The following is a 17,872-nucleotide window of genomic DNA, read 5'->3' as shown; positions in this document are numbered from 1 at the left end:
CTCCTTTAAAGTTAGTCAGTTGTATTTCTGTTAATGGTCTATGCTTGGCTGAAGCTTAATGCAAGGAGGAGGAAAGTTCCCTTTCAAGTTTGCCACGACTCTGTTCCTTATCACAAATATTCAGTGCTGAAATGTTAATATGACGAAGAGTTTTTGAAGTGATTAATTTGTTTGTGGTAGTGATTCACTGCTCCACAGACTGTGATATATGTGAGGTTGTTTGATGTGCAATTCTACATTGCATTAACTTTGGAATTAGTCTCTTATTACGGTTTATGTTTCATAAAGAATAATGCCATTGTTCAGCTTTCAAACATATTGCTCTTAATGCGCTAGTAGCATAGCTCATACTAAATGGAGGGGGCAGCAGCACACTCATAACTCAGATTCACTTAATTTAATTTGTAATTACAACGCTTAACGTTTTGGCATATGTATGATCTTCCAGAGTGAAAAACCATTTGAATAAATGACTAAAATGTTTTATGAGATTCATATAGGACAGGGGCTTTAAAGTAATGAGCTCAAAGGGAACTCAGAAAGGTAGAACAGCTGTACATTATAAAACTACAGAGTACAGCAAATTAAAATGTCATATGCACAATGAATCTCAGCTCAGAGGTTCAGAAAGTTTGATAGGAAGGTATGGCATGATGTTAGGAAATTGTAACTGAATGCTGGTTAAGTTTTCATCAGCTGCATCATGCAGCCCGTATAATTTTCAGACAGGTGGTGTTGCTGAGACATTTCTTCAGTCTTCATTTCTGTCGGTGAAGAAGTTGCAGCATGCATTCGAGCATAAAATCCCAGATTACACATTACGCTCTCTAATGTCTACTTTCAAAAGACAAAGAGCTGTTGTGAAACAGGGCATGTTACAGTTGTGTTGTGCTAAATGCTGTACAGTTTTTTGCTTGTTTTTTGTTAAGCTTAGGGTTTTCTGGCGTGGCAGACGTGTGGTACATGTCTGGGTGTATCATAGCTGCAGAGGTGCAAGCAGGCAGTCATGATAGAAACCCAAGCAGACGAGTGCAGCTGTCCTGTGATGTGCAAGTGGAGAACCAGTCAGTTGGGTCAGAAGAGAAAGGCAACTGAAGAACGCAATTATATTTTTCATATTTTGTTATGTTGCACACTTTTGTTATTAGTTAGAGGCAAAGGAAAACATTGTATTTGTTTGCTTTTTTTTGTGAATATTTTTAAAGATGAAACACTGAAAGTCCGTCCTCCACTGTCTTGTCTCCTTGAAATGTAGATTTTCGCCCCAACCTGATCTCTTGAGCTCTTAGGAAAAGGTTTTCACAGGATTGCTCTCTATTTTTCTATGTTCAGATTTCTGTTTTTCCAAACAAGTGTTGCAAATCTTCTTTGACAAAAACACCCCCACAGACAGATGCTGCCATTACCATGTTTGACTGCAGGGCTGGTATTGATGATGTGATGCTCAGTACCTAGTTTCTGTAATTTACAGCATTGAGAATTGTGCCCTGTAATTTAACTCTTGGTTAATCAGGTCAGGAGGTATCACTCGTCATGGCCTGAAATTCATTTAGGTACCATTTGACAAATTCCCAGTATGCTGTTTGGCAACTTGACCATGGAAGCCTGACTGCTGAGTGCTTAAATGACTTTAGCTTCTCTAAGGTTCTTCCATCTACACAAAGTAATTCAAGATCTGATTCATAGTGACCAGTGGCTAGTTGGTTATCTGTGTAACTAATGCCCTTCATCCTCGATTTGTCTGAGCAGCCGCACTTTGGAAGTTGTTGATGGTTACACTGGAGGAAACTGGTGTGAAATCCCTGTTCACTGTCGTGAATCAATCATTCTCTGGATGAACGAAAGAGCGTGTTCAGCTGTATCTGGAATTGAAAACTTCCAATCCCAGTCACAATTCTCTGATATGAGGTGTGCAGACTCTTCCAATCACAGTAGAAGATCACTCCTGACAGCAGAGTAACAAGGATCCCAGATACAACTGAGCATACCTCTGCCTTTTATATATATATTTATTTATATATATATATTTATATATGCCCTGTATAGTTTTAGATCCTCAGTCCTCAGCCTGGTTCTTGATATGGTTTGCTTTCAGCTCACCTTTTAGCAAGAATTCATTTAGCAAAGTCCCCATGCCTTTTGTTAGCCAATTAGCTCCCTCTGTATAAATACTCTTTGATTTCCTTGTACAGTGCCACATACTCGATTTTACTCTACTACTGTGCCTTCTTTGTTTTAAAGTAGACTCTTCAGTTTCTATACCTGTCTGCCTCCTGTATGTGATCCGGCATTTGGGTCCTCCACCTTCCCCACTCTGTGTCAGATACTAACATTTTCATCCAGCATTACAGACTTATTCCATCTTATAACAATGGAGACTTAGAAACTTGAAATATGGCAGAAATGTTCTTGTATCCTTGAGTGCAATCCTGTCCACATACAGTTCTGTCAGCCTGTTCGCTTGGGTGTCACTCTGACATACACCTTCAGCTGGAAACCTTGACAGGTGTGTTCCCTCTTGATTTCACCTAATTAAATTCAGCTAGGCACAGATGGACTTGAGTCAAACTGGAAAATTATTTCAAGGACTACTGGTAGCAGTCATTAGATGCACAAGAGCTCAGTTTCTAGTGTCATTGAGATAAGTCTAAATCATAACAAAATGTGGAAAACTTCACATTTTGGTCTCTTGGCACTACAACCACAGTTTATAAGCAACAGACTGATTGAACTGCTCCTAGCTTATCAAACAGATCTGATATTTACAACCTGTCTGCACAGTTCCTGTGGTGTGTTGGGATTTCAGACATCAAAGAGCTCGACCAACTGCTGGGTTCAAGCCAAAGAATGAATACACAATTCTGAAACCTGCCAAAAATGCAGATATTTCTTGTATGGCCCTTGTTATAATTCAAAGGTTGAAATATAGGTTGATTAATTATGAATTAATCTTTAGAACATGAAAAGCCTAGTGTGAACACCAAAATTCAACTCTTAATTGCCTGGTAGTCAGGTCAGGTCAGTGGGTAACAGTGAACAATAGCTGTATTATTTGGACACTGAAGAACTCTGAAAAGTACAAGACATTCCAGAAGTGTTTTATGTGCTACATTTAAATTATAGCAATTTTTTTCTTTCTTAATTTCAATGTGTTTTTTTGCTTTTTTGTTTCTTTGATATGTTATCTACAGTAATAGCTGCTTATACATGTTTGGATACAGTATAAGTTCAGAACTTGTATTGTCTTGTCTTGATTATCATGCAAAGCTTTGGGAACCCAATGAGATTTTATATCTGACATGGCTAAACTTGGGTAGCTTGTTAGGACAATTGTAAGGATAGGCCCAGGGATGCAAATTTCAAACCTTTAAAGATAGTAGTGTTGTGTGTGTACTGCAGGCTGACTGATGTAGTCAAGGGCCTGTCTGGACATACTCTGCAGTGACGTGGAGGAAATGAGAACTTTGGATGAACTGGGTCTTTAGTTCAACATCTTAGACTCTGAATGTGGTGAACAATGTTTAAGTTATCCCAGAACCTGGGAAACATAGTTCAAATCTTTAATCAAACAACACAATATTAGAAAAGCAACTGATGGCAAAAACGGGAAATGCTTCAACAACAAGATGATGACCCAAATTCATCTCAAAGTTCAAATTAGACTATTTAAATTACTAAAGGTTCTGCCGTGACCCCAAGAGACCAACACCGTCAACAACAACAAAAAAGTGGTGTTAGATCCCAAAACAGCAGAACATGCAGACATTTCACAGACTTACATGTTTTCCTTACAAAAAAAAAACAAAGAATTTTATCACTGTCATTTCCAACCATCACTTACTTACAGCTAGTTTGGCTATTTTTTAGGGGTTTCAGTTTTCCAAAATGCAATCAAATAGAGATTAAAAATGCAGAGCCCCAACCAAACTCTTCAAATCCATTTTCTATACTGCCGTCTGTAAAAAAAATCAAGCAGAGTATCATGGGAACTGTTTCAAAAATTAGATCAGGTCTAAAAGCTTTCTTGGCGTGGCACGAAGAGTCCGATATTGAAACTTTTTGAACGATTTTGAATTAAAGAACTTGGTTTGAGTTAAGTCTCAGTTTTGTCATGATTAACTGAACTTCGTCTGGAGGATTTTCTCTTTCCTTTCAGAACTGTTTGTTGTGGCTGCTCGATCATTAGGACTGGTGAAGACTTTTCTCCAACTTAGCATCCGTCTCTTAATTGGCTCATGCTGTAATTTCTCGATGTTCCGAGGATATGCCAGGAAAATGTAATGTTTTCTCTGAACACTAATTCCCTGTACCCTGCAGCCATCCATCATAAATCACGCTGTAAAAGTAATTTCCTCTAAAACTGTCCACTGAAACTTCTATCCCATACAATCTGATAATGTAATTCTGAACATTTTTACAGGTGCTCATCAGTAGTCAGAAAGTTGAAGTGAAACTTGTCATATCTTTTGCCTTGGGTAGTTTCCTCTTTTCTTTTAAAGTAATGTTATGCTATGGCCCGATGGCAATTCACTGGAGGCTGGATACCGACTGAGTAAAGTGAAATATAAGCTCCTGTAATGCAGTCTATTAGTTGCTTGCCTCCGTTTTCCCGTTGCACTCCATGATTTTTCGCCCTCTGGCTCACATCTCCCCAGGAATGAAGTACAGAGTGTCCACGTCAGACCATAAAAACAGCAACCGAGGCTGAGCATCAAGTTTATGTGAACGGACTGGAGCATAAAATGTAATGGGTGGGACCATTGGAGTTCTTCTGAAATGGCTTTTTTAAAAGGTTTGTCGACATATTTTTCAGCAAGATGGTCTATTAAAAAGAGGAACATTTATATTGAGCTGTCAGTGGGTGGACGGGTCAGATGCTCCTTTAATAGTGTCCTCAGGCAGCCTGCTATTCAACTGAGAATCAGTGCCGGTGGCTGCCTTTCCACTAACGAGATAATATTGTTTTCCAGCACAAAGTTTGATTTAGAGCAAGTGGTTAAATATACCTCTCAGTTAGCTGTGTTGTTAATGTAATTACATGACAGTTTGATTTAGAGGAGAATAATCTCTCATCCTCAGCAATGAATAATTTGAGCCATCCTTCTTATTTTCAGACTGTGCTCTACTTCCGCCACAGTATGTCGTCTCTTACATCTAATGAAGATCGATCTGTCTGTAGTTCAGATCATCGTGGTTTTGTCATTGTTTAACAGGGGATCCTCTTCTCCTCTTAGCTGAGCCAGTCCTGTGTGTTTCCTGACACTGTGCTTGTCACTCAGCTCTGAAAGACATCAGTGAAATCTGTTCAAGATGAAAAACATGGGAATCTAGTTGGAGAGCAGAGATGGCAGCCGTTTAGAGCAGACGTGACATCCGCTTGACAGATAACCAGCATGTGTGCATGTCAGATGAGAGACCAGAGGGAGAAGAAGAGGATCTCAGGCATCTCTTTTGTCTGCCTGTGTTGAGCCCAATGCAGATACGGTAAAAGCTTGGCGTGCAGAGCCAATGATACTGCTTCAAGAAAATCCAGTTTCTGGCATGCTATATTAGCAATACTATATATAAGTTATGGCTTACCATATAATTAATGTTTTACATATACCCACAGCAAAATGTTACTTGGATGCGGACAAACGTGATAGGATATGCAACTGACTTACAATGGAAGATATATTTAATCATGCCAGAATTGTGGTTCTGCTAAGGTTTAGTTAGCATGTTAAGAGTAAAACCTTAACTGATACATATGCAAAGTTATCCTCACCATAATTATCACAATTATACATTTAAGTCACTCAGTAAACTTTCAGCAGTTGATGCGAGATAAAATCCAGACTTAACTCTGAAACACAGTCATGTGGAAAAAAGGAAGTTCATGCTCCTTTCAGTTCAATGGTTTTACTTATCAGGACAGAACTTAAAAGGATCTTTGTCTGACCTTACCAGTTCTTAAAATTATGTATAAACATCCTCAGATGAACACCACCCTATGACATGTCTCACAGTCTCATCTCTTTAAAAACAAAAGCTAAGCCAATTTGCAAAAGTAGTGTGTGGAAAAACTAAGTCCCCCCTACTGCTTTCATAAGAAGGGGTAAATAGCAGCGAGGTGCAGCTAATCAAAATAATTTTTTGTCAGTTTGCTGGTGTGTGTTAAGACAATGAAAAGGAGGGAAGACATTGGCAGTGATCTTAAGGGAGCAACTGTTGCTGCCCATCACTCTGGCCAGGGTTGTAAGACCATTTTCAACTGGGCTCAGTCTTTGGCCTACTTGGAAGCAGCCCTTTTCTTCATTTGTTGAAAAATCACATTTTACTTGTATTAGACTTTGATCTTAAAAATCAAAACATTTCAAAACAAAAACTAGAATTTGCAAGGGCGGTAAATATTTCTTGCTCTACATGCACATGGAATAGTATTCAGTGTTGGTATTAAAATACCCAACTATTTGAATTCTAGATTCTTGCAGTATGTCAGGAAAGCAACATACAGAAATGCTTTTTCATTGCATCTTACAATGTTAAGACTAGATGATAAGAACTACTGAAAATGCCATAAAATCACATATGAGATGAGAAGAAGACTTGAATGAGTCTCTCTTACATCCTTTCTCTGACTGTGGACACTGTCCAGACAAACTGTTTCTTTATAGAAAACTATGCATCTGTATATATGTCTGTCTTTCTTGCTTCCTCTGCCAGCACTGCGGTCCCTGGATTGAATAACTTCAGTAGCCTTTCACTTATAAGGCTGTATGATTCCTTGAGGGACTCCAATTGATCAGTCAGTAGTGGGCTCTTACACTGCGGCAGCCAGATGAATGGTACTGACACGGATCTCATCTAAACCACTAAAGCATACACCCTGGGAGTGTAAGAGCCCAGTCATCTGTTTTCGTATTCTTTCTCTGTAAAGCTGGTACTCCGAAAGGAAAAGTTGAAATGGAAAAAGAATATTCTGCTTGTTTTCACAAGGAAACTGGCCAGTGAGAACAAAGACTGGTAAGCAAGCAGTACTTATTATTAGAATATTGGAAATGGTTTATGGTGTGGCTTTAGTTTGCTCTTACAGGATTATCTACTAAATGTGCACTTAACTACTGCATTTGGGGAACGTCCAGTGTTTGCCAGAATGGGAATTATTCTCATATTTTTCTCATCTTATTACCCATTTTACAATATTTGTGATTTAAAAAAGGGAAATCCTGATGACTAGATAATGTTTTTCACATCACTTTTATAGCATCTTCATGGCAAAATCATTCATTTGTCACCCCTCCCAAATCTAAAAGGTTTTTAGAGGTATAGACAACTGGAACTACTTGTTTAAATTAGTCTAAATACTTAGAAGAATTTAAATGTGATTTTTGATTTATGGGTTGAAGCATCCGTGTTGATAGACCCAATCAACAATCTATCCAAAACCTTTTCTCTGAGAACCACATTATCATTATGCTACTTCCATATTGGCTCATGACAGAATAAGAGTCATAGTTCAATTCAATCTAATACAATTCAATCCAGTTTTATTAATATAGCGCCAAATCTCAACAAATATCACCTCAAAGCACTTCAAAGATACAGTCCAATTGAAGCCAATTGCAACCCAATTGATTGTAATACAATGTTAATCCAATTAAATAAAAAGCCATTAAATTTAAAATTAGTCCAAGTCATGCAAAGCCAATTATTTTTTAAAAAGTTGCCGAGCTAAGGAAACCAAGCTATTGCATCGAAACCCCTGTAATCCAGTCCCCCATCCTGAGCGTGCATGAGGCGACTGTGGAAAGTCAGGAAAGGGGGCCATCTGCCTCGACCGGCTGGGGGTTAAGAGGACAGAAAAGAGGGGACAACAAACAACAGGGGATACCTGCTGAAAAAGAAACACAAGTTAACAACAATGTCAAATGTACATGGAGAGTAAAGAGAGCAGAGTGAGGAAAGGTGCATTATGCGAGGTCCCATGAACAATCTAATTTTAAAGGTAGAGAGGCTGTCTTCTTCCTGAAGCCGAACTGGCAGCTGAGACTGATAACTGAAGGCTCTGCCTCCCATTCTTCTTTTAGAATCTCTGGGAACCACAAGTAAACCCTCAGGTGAGAGCAAAGTGCTCTGTTGGGAAAATATCACACTATGAGATCTTTAAGGTATGATGGAGCTTGGTCATTAAGAGCTTTATATGTGAAGAGAAGAATTTTAAATACTGCTCTGAATTTAACATGGAGCCAATGAGGTGAAGCTAAAACTGGATAAACATGATATCTCCTGCTAGTTCTCATGAGAACTCTGGCTGCAGCATTACAGTTACCATTTTTGAAATAACAACTGCATGCATGGGTCTAAATATCCTCAAAAGGCTGTCATCACAAATTTTTGCATAGTTTTGAGAAATGACCTCAAACACCTGTCTTTGATCATGACTGAAAATGAATACAGATAATCTGCTTAAATAAACCCACATTTACATTAGTAGGTAATTTTTTTTCAGTGATAAATTTTTTTAACATTGCCTATAATTTAAGTTGACATTAAGTTCGAATGACCTTAGCTGCTTTTAGTCGTTGACATCTGTTTAATTAAACTTGCTGTAACTGATTTTTTTCTTCACTTGAGGCAGTTGCAGTGCAGCAAACACAGCACTGACACAGCAACATTTATCAACATTCATTGTGAGTAATATCTGTTAACCTGGTGCATTTAAGATATTTACAATTTTCTTTTTCATTTTAAATATCTTTTTTGGGCTTCAGTAACTGAAGTATCTGTCTCCACTGTTTCCCAAAGTGAAATGATTCTTTGTCTCTCTGCTTTTTGATGTCAGTTAGGTTTAGCAAAGAAGTTATATTATTGACTTTGCTGACAGGAAGTTGACCAGCTGACCGAACCAAAAACTGCAATCTCTCACAGCAAAATAGATAAATGAATGAAAATAATAAGTTCCCATTACCCTTGCTAAAAGAAAGGGATACTGGAGAGTTGGATGATATTTCTGACATAATTCACAATATTTTTCTTTCTTTATTTTTCCATTATTTGGAAAGCTGCTGGAGAATTTACATGATTGTTCCCGATAGATTTCCTAACTTGATTGGGCAAAGTTTGCTCTACAATAAACGCAAAGAGCTAAATGTCCAAATATTACATCAACCTATATTAATTATGGTCTAATACATGAGAACAATGCTCAGGGTGATTAAAATCTACTTTTTTTTAAACTACTAATTCTGTCTCTTAGATGTAAGTGCATCTCTTGGATCCTGCTGGGTCCGATTGTCAGCTCAGCAGGTTTACAGCTGGAGATAAATTAGTCTTTTCAGAATATGGTAATCCAATTAAACACTGGTTTATAAGAGATAACTGTGTTTCTCACCAGGCAAGTGGAGTAAATGTTTCATAAATCAGTACCTCAGTCTCAGGAGTCTTTTCTTCCACATTAGCAGATTTTCTTTAATGTGGCCATTTGAAATGTTTCACTTAGATCTACCTTTTAAGCCCACTCATTGCTCCTCTTAATGAGTGTTTTGGCTGTGTGAAGCTCGCAGCTGCAGTCCTTCATAGGCTCCGTTCTACCTGGAAAATATACTGCAGTAAGTTGTGTTCAGCATGTAGAGGTTTATAGGCATCTCGAGCTAAAAGGATGATTTGAATCATTGTTAATTTGTGTGTCTCTGTTGTGTATAACCTTTCCCCCTTTTTCCTGTCCAGCATTATGGCAGCAGAATTGTAATCTGAATACCATGTTATGCCAAACACATTTGCTTTGCCAAGGGAAGCTTTATGAATGTAATTTATATATACTTTATAGAAAATAACATTGAACCTGATGGGGGGACAGAGAAAGAGGTAGAGCAAAGAAAAAGAAAGGGAAATGAGACTGAAATAGAATGATAGGGGAAGACAATGTAGAACAAAACCAGACAACTAGCTTCTACACAAGCAGAACCTAAACAGAAAACATCCTACGGCCTCCGTGGGGAAACCAGCTGGAGAATCATCAGGAGCACCTGCAGGTAGACAAACAGAGAGAAAAAAAACAGCTACAACACCAACAGCAAGTACATATAGCATAACTCTGGATATGGATGGTTTGAAACCACAGGACAACACAGCAACTGTATGATGAGTATGCAACAGTGTGTGTGTGATATGTAGCAATGTCTAAAGTGTAATTAAAACTGAGAGCTGTAGAGTGCAGTTAATGGGACCACCTAGGTTGTCCTATCCACTACACTTCATAGAAGACACACACACCTCAAAACCTTGAGTGTATGTTGCATACAGGAGCTAGAGGAGAGAGGGGTATGAGGATGTTTTCATGGCTGCTGCTGTTTCTGTGGTCAGTCCCTGTGGCCAGGATGTTACTCTGTTTTCAGTGTTTTGATCTGCCTCTGCATTTGTCGACTGACTGGCAGCTAGCTGAATGGGGCGGGATTGAATCAGAAAATACACCTTTATATATTTTGCTCTCTGTCCCTCTGTTGTGAAAGCCTGCTGAAAGCTGAATTTATTGCATCATGCCTTGGTGGATAAAGCAGTTTATTTCATGCCAACTGGATACATCTGTTCATGTCAACAAGAATTAACATTTGATTTGACATAAATCCAACTGAACAATGATAATAATACTGATACATAGAGAAATCTAACAATATACAGTTTTATTTAAATACATGCTTAAATTCTTTGACAAAAAAAAAACTAGAAAATCAAAACAAAACCTAACTGAAAACTGATTTGAGAGTCTGAAATATTTTATGTTTTTCTTTCCTCTTCCTTTAATCAACTCATAATCTGTCAAATTTATCTGTTGTCTCTAATTTATCTGGTGTATATAAACAGTATAAAAAGTAGATTAAACCAGCTGCACCTGCGGCAGCTACATTCTTTTTTATTGATAATTCAATGTTCTAGGGATCAAATCAATATTTTTCTTAAATTCCTGTATTTCACTGCTAAGACATGCATGCTTTTACTGAATTTTCATGCACGACTTTTACTTGAAATGAGGTCTTCTTATACTGCCGTATACTACATGAAAAAATGTGGACGTTTTTCACCAATGAACACAGTTTCTCAGCTGAAATCAAACCAAGAAGACTACTGTGGCTAACATACAGCACATTCACTCTGCTTGTCGAAACTTTCTTGGTGTTCAGATGCGTTGATTGATTTCACAGGTTTCACCTGTGTAGTGACAACTACTGACACATCCGTCTCTTGGTTATTTAAAAAAAGTTTGCAGGTGTAACATCAAATGCACAGGCATTGTTAATGCTGCGGTGAATGATGTTTTCTAATTTTAACTAGTATTTTGGGATGTGAGTTGCTTTTTTAATGTGGTTCTTGTGCTTTTAATTGCATGTTCAGATACATTTAGTGTAGTCTCATTAAGTCACACTCCTTCTCTAAAAGTAAGGACGAGTAATGTGTTAGATAATGTCTCTCAGTATATCAAAGTGTAGTCCATATTCAACATTTTTTAAAAAGTTTTTGAAAGAAGTTTACATAAACCACGCCCAAAGACAATTTCCCCATCTTTGGAAGTGACTGATCTTCTTACCTCAGTGCCATATTTGTAATAGATGTCTGTTTGAGATGGAATTTTTTTCTTCAACAGAATAGCTCTTCAGTGTCACAATGACAAATGAAACAACCTTGGCATCAGTCTTGGCACAAGACATATTTTTGATTCTGGGTTGTTGCAGCCAGTGAAGTTTCTCTGTCAGCATTAGAATGAACAGCATGCTTCTGTTTTTCATGTATCCCCTGTTGTGCTTCTATTACTGTATGCTGTGCTTGGCTGGCCAGGTGAGGTTGATACAGCAAGTCATGCAGCTGACAGCTGGAACAGTGTGTTGTTGTTGTTGCCTCCCTACCTGCATGTTAGATCAATTGTTTGATTGCTGTAGAAGCTGAAAGCAACCTGTGGTTTAGTTCTAACCCATACGATCAGTTCTGTGATAAGGACAACAGGAGAGCACTTAACCTAGTGACTAGCAACAGGATTCAGTGCACAGCTGAAAGTACGGTTCTGTCCCATAAGGCTCAGTCTCCAGTGAAATTTCACAAGGGCTTACTGTCGTGGGACCTGATTTATTTTTTTAGTATTAGGGCAAATTCCAATGTGTAGCCCATCAATGTGAAAATATGAAGCAGATAGCAACACTAGCATACTTAAAGTCAGACTAACCTTGAATTTACATTCAGATGTAAATGGGTTAAATCCATTTAGGTCTCTGCCCTCATGTTAAATGTAGGTGAATGCGTCTTTCAGATTCACAGTTGAAAAAAATAACCTCCTTAACCTATACATCTTTGATTGTCCTGTTTCCTGTAAGGATTTTGAGGATTAAAAATATGTTTTGTGAAAAAAAGAAAAGGACAACAAAGTGTAACTCTGCCTCTGCACTAATAAGCAGGTTTCTGGTTCTCTTTTTTTGTCTGCCTTTTGTGAAAATGTTTGCAAATGCCTGCATGAAACACAAGATTAAGTCAAAGGCACTTTCCAAAGATACAGGTAGAATAACTGAAAGAAGACTGCATCCATCAGCTCTTCTTTTTTTGCATCAGAGGAGTATATTTTTTTTAGAAAAAGGCTTTCAAATCCAAATGGTTATTCCTCAGCAGTAGTTACAGGTTTATACTCTTATACTTTTAGTTCATCAACACAAACTTATGCAGAATGCTTTGAAAATTGCAAAATATGACTGACTGCTTGTTAGAAATGTGGCTTTTTATCACTTTCCTTTAAAGTCCAAAATATGCATCCTCTAAAACTCTTCTGTGGACATTGAAATCATCTGTTTTTTGCCAAGAAAATTATAGACGTCATTATAGACGATAATTTATTAACAAAATAATAATAATAAAGAAAAATAATTAAACGTTCTTTATTATTACCTAAAATATCTTTAGATTCAGATTTCCTGTTTTACAGCACAGTCCCAGTCCTAACTCATGTGCCTCATGTTTGAGTGTGCAGGAAATGTTTTAAGAGGGCCCCAGACTTTTCCTGTTTATGCCTTTCTAACTCTGCAGGGGTTGTAGCTCCACATTGGTATTTATCAATCAGGGATCAATGAATATGATTGTGGGCCAGAGTGCTTTGACTCAGAGTGGTATTGATTTGCTGAAGGGTTGGGCGTTGTGCCAGTTCTCATTAGTGGGCTCTGTCCTTTCACCTCTCTTTGTCTCTCATCTCTCCCACCCACTGTTGTTGGTGTCTCGTGATTCAACCTGATGGCAGTTCTAAGTGCTTTAATAGAAATGTATTGATCATAGAGCTTATGAGCCATTTATGCTGTTACCTGTATATTCAATCACAGAGTAGACAACAGGCAGCCTTTCTTCTTCATGTGTGTTACACTTTTCAAATCTCACACTCAGTCTGGATGAGGTTATAAAACCTGGAGCCAGCTGCAAAAAGTCCCTTAAGATGTTCCTCTGAGTTTGATTTCGGGATTCCCTTAAATAAAACACCCTTAAATGTTGTTTGTAAGATTCCCTTAAAACGTTTTTAAGGTTTCCTCTTTACTTTGACCTTATACTTAAGGATTCCTTAAAATTAGTTAAACTGTTCCATGAAAGACCGTAGTTACCAACATAAGGCCAAAACAAACTAGAACCGATTGAATATGCTTAACAATTGATTTTTGCATTACACCTAAAACCCATCACAGCGGCTAGTTCGGGAAGCAAATTGGTCCAAAGTTCTGTTTTAACCCCAGACTGATCACTTACAGCTTGGCAAGATGTGACTGTGATCTTCCTTTCTTGGAAGGCACATTATTTGTTCCTTATGTTATATTTTATTCTAATCATATTCAGTAAGTGTCACATATACATTTATATATATAATATATAACATTCTATATGTATTATTGTAAAGATCATTTTCTTGTATACTGTTCATGTTTAACTCTAATTGAATTATGTTAAGTTGTTGTATTTGCATGATAAGGTAATTTCAAGGTATTACATTTCAAGGTAAAAAAAAAAATCATGAAGTTGCACCCTTGTGTTGTAAACTAAAAGATTATAACCTTAGTTCCACAATTTTTAGTACACCTTATCTGGATCTGGAGTCAGTCAGAACCCATATCCTAATGTAACAACACTAGTCAGCGAGTTCATGGTTGTTTCTTATACGGAACTTGGGGCTGACCGTCACACCCTGCTCTCTGACCTCCCATCCATGCCACGCTGCATTGTGTTTCTGGGTCCAGCCTCAGAGTGCACGACCTTGGCCTCACAGCTCCAGTTTTAATCAGCAGTTCTCTTCACACAGACAGCTCCAACTAACCACTTCCTGCAGCTTAATGACCTGAGAGTCCCACTCCAGAACCAGCCTTGGCCCATGTAGTAGCTTTTTCCTTCTTTTTTATCTCAGGGCTTTTATCTCAGGGCACAGTGGACTTATATACAGCAGTAAAAAAATAAATAAATAAAAAATAAAAAACACATGCACATGGAGCACTTTTTTGTCCAAGCAGACTAGGTTTAACAGACTAGTTAACTCAGTTACTGTATATCATTGGTTTGTGCAGAATTATTATCTCGCTTTATTACCATCTTGATTTGAGATTTGTAATAATGGGCAACTTAATATCTTAAGGCAGTTTCTGCAGACTGACAGCAAATTTTACCGTCCATTGCACCTCCTGTAATTGCCTATTGTCCATGAGCATGTATCTCTCAAATGAAGTTTGAATTTTCTATCCAAGCTATTCCAACTTTTGAAAGTAACTTTGACTGAGGGGCGTGCTAGTGGCTTAAAGATAATCACATCAAGGGCACGGAGCCTGACCTGTTTTTGCATCACTAAGTTTCTGCTCAATGAAAAGCACTCAATCTGCAATTGTTGTCTTGCCTTTTGTGGGAATGTGAATAGCACCTTATTGATTGGGAGCAAAATGTTTTTAATGTTGTAGATGAGATTTCAGGATTGCTAGCTAATGGGAAGATGGAAGCTCTCTGCAATCTATTTTCAAGTCAAGTTCCAAATTGAAAATCTTTACACACATAATTAAGGTTTCTCTGAAAGGAATGTCAAAACTTTTACCTGTTTTTCCACTCGCCCACACAGGCCTGTTTTTTTCTTCTTCTGATTAGATACACAAACATGCTCAAAACTGTGATGAGTCTAAGCAATTATTATAAAATAGAGAGGAAAATTTGTGTTTACGCCATACAGTGTAACCTGTGTTGTTATTACTAATGTAACTTTGTTTTTGTCATTTAGCGATTAAGATTACTTAATTTCTAATTACATTTGTTCTGGATGTTAGGTAAAAAACTGCATAAGCCTACACCATAGCTTCTCTGGTTGTCCTTTGGTTGGTGTGTGGGATCAGTGGATTTAGTATGTTGGTCAAGCATAAATGGGTGGGTTGGGCTGCAGTGGGGTTCAAAGCTGGGTTCCTCCACATGGGGGATGTCCTGGATTTCAAGTAGCCATTATGATTGCACATTTAAAACAAGGCTTCACTGAGAGCCACAGGAGACGTGGAAGCACTCCACTGAGGAAACAGTGTTCGACCTTTTGTAGAGCCAGATTTATAAACAAGAATCTCAATGATCATCTTTATTGAACATTTTCTCAGCACTGTGGACTCTGTACTGTTTGCATAGCCTCTGTGGATTTCTGCATAATACATGACCAGTTGGTGGAGATTCATATTAGAAATGAGTGATACATTTTATTATCTGGATGGTTGCCTGCACATTACAAGCAGATTAAAGCAAGCTTGTGTAGCTGGCCCAAAGGAATACATTGAGACATTTTGGGAAATATGCTTATTTGATATCAGTTATATCTGTTGAATGAATATTAAGCTACCACCTTCAGCTGGTTAGGTTGGCTTAACACACACATACTGGAAAGGGGGGGGGGGGGGGGGGGGTATTGTGTAATTTCCAACATTATAGTTTATTCTTCTCTGCCATAGACCTACAGTGTGACATAGACATTAAAGAACAAAAAAAGCACATTTTTAAGACATAGCATTGCACTGGGTACCATGTTAATTCATCAGGTACTCCCACATAAATTGTCTTGCTGCTGTGAATATTTATTCAGTCTGTATTTCAAAATAATCTTCAGTCCTGTATCTTCCATTATCATAAAACCAGGATGCCAATCTTTCAAGTACGTCATCTATATTAGAATAGATTCTGTATTTGTTACCAGTTTTTGGCTGGGCCATTCAAGCTGCAGTGTGCCTGTGATAGGTAATTACATAGAAAACCAGATTACATAAAAACAAAGTAAGTTAGGTCAGGCAAGACAAAAGGAAGCTGAGCTAAAGCTGTATTCAAACCAAATGTGGCAATGAGGTTTCTTTCTGCAGGGATGTCCAGGGGTTTATTTGTACTTTAGAACATTATTATTTTGGAAAAAAATCAGTAAATGCTGTTTATCTGGTTAATTGCTTTGTTAGAATTGTGTGTCCCCAACAAAGCTTAGTACTTTTGTTTTCAGTTCTCAAAAGCAAGTTTACATGATGCTAGAAAAAGATGATGATGTTAGTCCAGTCAGAAATGCATGCAAACATGTTAATCTGATGAAAACATGGAATTAAGCTTCTTGAAACTGAGCAAATACAACCAGATAATGTATTTGGGGATCGAATCACCCCTGCGTGTATAAGATCAACTGCGCTCAAACAGGCCCAGGCGTTTTGCATATGCTCAAAATCAGGCCACCAAGACTACAAACCAACTCACAACTCACAGAATTTCCAGACTCATGCTCTGCTCATAACTGCAGCATCATCTGACAAAATCACCTTTCAAGTAACTAACAGACATCTGTGCAGAGAATTCAGCTGTGCCTACAAAGATCTCCCACAGAGAAGGTTAGAATCAGCAGAATGTCTTGAAAATTTAGCACCATGGTGTTGGACGTACTTCAGTCGGTAACTCGATTATCTTTCTGTGCATGTATACTGTTACAAGGATGGCGGTCCAGTTAAGTTGTCCAGTGGAGCTGTGATTGCAGCCCAGATGTTTGTGTAACCGTAATGTCAGTCTTTCTGGTTATTGGTATAGGCCAGGGCTGCCAAATTTCACATATTGAGTGCAACAGTCAAAATCAATAACTGATTTATTACTGATATTGTGGCAAGAAAAGATTAGATAACACAAAGGAGTACAGAGCAGCAGCATCAAGTTTTCCACACCAATTAGAAGGATGCACTAAGAAAATTTCTTATAATGAACTCTTTTCTGTGCTGCAGAAAGTGCAGTGTTAGCTAGAGAGTGGATAAACCGATGGAGTGGCTATTCTGAGAATCTTCATACTGAAACTGAGGTTTTAAAAGCCTACCCATGATGTTTTCCTAACCTTAAATATATCCCTAAACCTAGCTAAACATTTTAAGTGTCTAACCAAGTAGTATTACAGCATATTAATGAGCAAAATGATGAAAAGAAGGAAGTGAAAAATACCTTTCCCAAGATTTGTGTCAGATGTAAGTCATGTTTATGGAAGACTTGTTCTTGTGCCTGCTAGTACCACATAATAAGTGAGCACTGTAGAATGCCATGTGCAGCATTTGCTGTCGACAGTTGGGATTAACACCACAGCCTCAGTTACTGATGCAAAAGGACACCTGGAAAGCTGTAGCTGTGGAACAGTACCCTGGTCATTGAAAACTGATGCAAAGGGTTCCTCGTGAAGCATCAGTTGGGAAAAAGAATATGTTGAATATGCTAAGAAAAAAAAATCAGACCGTAAATATTTAGTCTTAAACATTTTACCCCACGTATCCTATGTCATCTTTTGACATAGTGTGATCGATAACTTGATTCCCCTCTTGATCATATCTACTAGGACAAATGTAGTCCAATTATATGGCCAGGTTAGACT

At 37.9% G+C, this 17,872-nt stretch overlaps 1 protein-coding gene across 1 annotated transcript in view; it reads left to right on the top strand.

Moving 5' to 3' along the window:
- Positions 1-17,872, top strand: part of tafa3a (TAFA chemokine like family member 3a) — a 99,781-nt gene that overhangs the window by 71,060 nt on the left and 10,849 nt on the right. The window lies entirely within an intron of this gene.

Source organism: Leuresthes tenuis, unplaced genomic scaffold, assembly GCF_036924035.1.
Source record: "Leuresthes tenuis unplaced genomic scaffold, fLeuTen1.0.hap1 SCAF_3, whole genome shotgun sequence".
NCBI lineage: Eukaryota > Metazoa > Chordata > Actinopteri > Atheriniformes > Atherinopsidae > Leuresthes > Leuresthes tenuis.
The sequence above is the reverse complement of the archived record's forward strand: the minus strand, read 5'-3'. Positions and strand labels throughout refer to the sequence as shown.